Genomic DNA, 3,293 nt, shown 5'->3' with positions numbered 1-3,293 from the left:
AAATTTTAAAACCTTTTAGGAAATGAGAGCTGAGGCAAGAGGATCGCAAGTTAGAGGCCGGCCTAAGCAATTTAGCCAGGCCCTAAGCAATTAACAAGATCCTGTCTCAAAACAAAAAATAATCTGGGGAGGTAGCTAAGTGATACAGTGCCCCTGGGGTTCAATCCCCAGTACTGGGAAGGGCGGGATGGACATCCTTGAGATTCTCCTGCTTTAGCTTTCCATGTAGATAGCAGTATAGGCATGTGCCACCAAAGCCAGATTCCTCTAGAGTTTTTATCTCCCATAGATTTATCGATTAGTCGACAGACAACAACCATATATATCATTTTGTTCAGCCAATCTTTTTTTATCTACTATTCAGTTGAGAAAATCAGCTGTCAGTCTCATTTGTTCTTTTATTTTTATTTTTTATTTTTTTAAATTTCATTTGTTCTTTTAAAGGTTATATCTATTTCTCCCCTTAACTTATAAAAAAATTTTTTAGATGTCGATAGGTCTTTATTTTATTCATTTATTAATATGCGGTGCCAAGAATTGAACCCAGAGCCTCAGGCATGCCAGGCAAGCGCTCTACCACTGAGCTACAACCCCCAGCCCCTACTTAACTTTTAATATTTTCTTTTTTTTTTTTTTTTAGCAGTTTTAGTAAAAGCTCTAAACATTAGTTCATTTTTTAATTTTTTGGAAAAATCACAACTTTTTAGAGAAAATAACAGATGACAAGGAGATCATGGTTTCTACTCAGAGCCCAAAAACAAGTAAAGCAAAAATTATTAGTCTTCATTTTAATCATGAGCTTTGAGTTGTTCTTTCTCTCCAGTGATACCAAGTCAGTGAACCTTCCATTTGAGGTAATCTATGGATGACTGTTTCTAAAAGTATTGAAGATCTTGGAGAATAAGATATAAAAATCTGCATAACAGTTTTGATTGAAATTTTTAGTTATTTCAGGGTCTTCAGTTAACATTAATTTATTTTTACCTTACTTGGAGATTATGGTGACTCTTGGATCTGTGACTAAATTTCTTTCATTCATTTTTAGAATTCTTAGCCATTTTCTCTTAACGTTGCTCAGTTCCATCTTCTCTCCCCTCTGCTTCTAGGAAGCAGAGTATATAAAATTTATTCTCGGGCTGGGGAGATAGCTTAGCTGGTAGAGTGCTTGCCTCGCAAGCACAAGGCCCTGAGTTCCATCCCCAGTACCACAAAAAAAACAAAAAACAAAAAAACAAAACTTATTCTCACATCCTATGCTTTTTATGATTCTGTTTTTCTCTCTTTTTGGGGGGGGGGCATTGAGGATAGAACCCAGGGACACACTATCATTGAGCAACATTCCCAGACCTTTTCATTTTTTAATTTTGAGACAGGGTTTTGCTAAGTTGCTTAGGGCCTCACTAAATTGCTGAGGCTGGCCTCAAACTTGTCATCCTCATGACTCAGCCTCCCAAGTCACTGGGATTACAAGCACATACCACACACCTAGCCTTAACTTTCTTAAAAAAAAAATGTTTTTCTTCTAAGTTTTCCTATGTTCCACACTTAAAATGACTAAAATGTTTAAGTAAATAATCACCTTAATTTTTTTTATTTATATATATATTTTTTTGCAGTGCTGGGGATTGAACCCAGGGCCTTGTGCTTGCGAGGCAAGCACTCTACCAACTGAGCTATCTCCCCAGCCCACCTTTATTTTTTTTGTCATCAAGATACATGTTAAAAAAACAAAACACTTTCATGGCTCTTTCTGGCTATCTCTCAAGGCATCTTTGATCTTTTTTGTTTTTTAAGATGTGATCTCACTGTTTCCCGGATTTCCAAACTTCTGGGGTCAAGAGATCCTCCTGCCTCAGTCTCTCCAGTAGCTGGTACTACATGTGAGTCACCATGCCCAAGGGTTTTCTTTACTTTTTTAGGGAAGTGGCCTTGAAGGAGAAAGATCCTTCTGTTGTCCGCTGTTTAAGCATCCCTCCTTCAACTTGAGCATGATTAAGTGAGATTCCTTTGCTAGTTCTATTAGTATGATAGCAATATGCCCCTGATTTAAAATATTGAAGAAACTTTATATCTAAAGAAATTTCTTGCTGTCCTTAGGTGGGAAAGGAGTCTACACACAAGAGGTTATGGCTAACCTGGCAGAGTGACCCAGGTCTGTAATCCCAGGGATTCAGGATGCTAAGGCAGGAAGACTGAAAGTTCAAGTCCAGTCTCAGCAATTCAGTGAGACCTCATCTCAAAATAAAAATTAAAAAGGGCTGGGGTGTCGCTCAGGGGTAGAGTGCCCCTGGGTTAAATCCCCTATACTAGGGAGGAAAAAAAAATTATAGCTTGTACCATCAGGAAGTCCCCAGGAAACCTGGGTATCCTCTTGACCACTGACTCCCCCTGGGAAAGACTTCCTCCTCCACCACCAGAGTTACGTCATCTGGATGCAGCAGATCTCCATGGTGTTTTCCAGTTACAGAAACTTATGTCTAGCTCTCTGAAAAGGCATACAGGATGCAAAAGTTCTTTGTCAAACAAATACATTCCCCTGTGGCGGGGTCGGGTAGGTAACTAGGGATTGAACCCCGGGGAGCTTTACCACTGAGCTACATCCCCAGCCCTTTTAATTTGGGGACACAGCCTAGCTAAACTGCACAGGCTGGCCTTGAACTTGTGACCCTCATGCCTCAGCCTCGAAAATCACTGGGCTTACAGGCGTGTGTCCCGGCGCCAGGGCTATCTGCCTTTATGGAAAAGTATTTTAGGAGAGAAAAATCGGAGTGGATTTGAATCAGTTACATTTAAGTCAGTTGTCTCCATCACAACAAATAATCCAGACTAGGTGAATGAGTTAAGAAATATTTTTACAACTTTAAAAAAAATAGTAACATACATAACAAGGATTCAGTCTTCCAATAAACCGTGAAGGGAGGCCACGTGCGACTCTTGAGACGGTTTTACAAATGAGGAAACTGAGGCTCAGGAGGCCTAAGTCGCTTGCCTCTTCTGCAGACGTTCAATGGTGGCCGCCCTAATTTTACCTCACCTCCCCGTGGGCCACCAGAGTCCCCTCAAAGGCGGCCGTCCCCAGTCAGTTCAGTTCTTGAACGCCGGCGCCCGAAAAGCTTTCAGTCGGGGGTCACTTCCGCCTCCCGTCCAGGCTGCCCGCCGTCGAGACTCGCAGTCACGAGTTGTTCCCGGGGTTCCGCCCCTCCGCCTGCTGATTGGGCAGCTCCTGCCCTCTGATTGGTTGCTTCCTTTCCAGTTCTCCAACTCGGCCTGCACCAGCCGGATATAGGGGCAGG

This window comes from Sciurus carolinensis, chromosome 14, assembly GCF_902686445.1.
Source record: "Sciurus carolinensis chromosome 14, mSciCar1.2, whole genome shotgun sequence".
Lineage (NCBI taxonomy): Eukaryota > Metazoa > Chordata > Mammalia > Rodentia > Sciuridae > Sciurus > Sciurus carolinensis.
Note: the sequence above shows the minus strand (reverse complement) of the source record.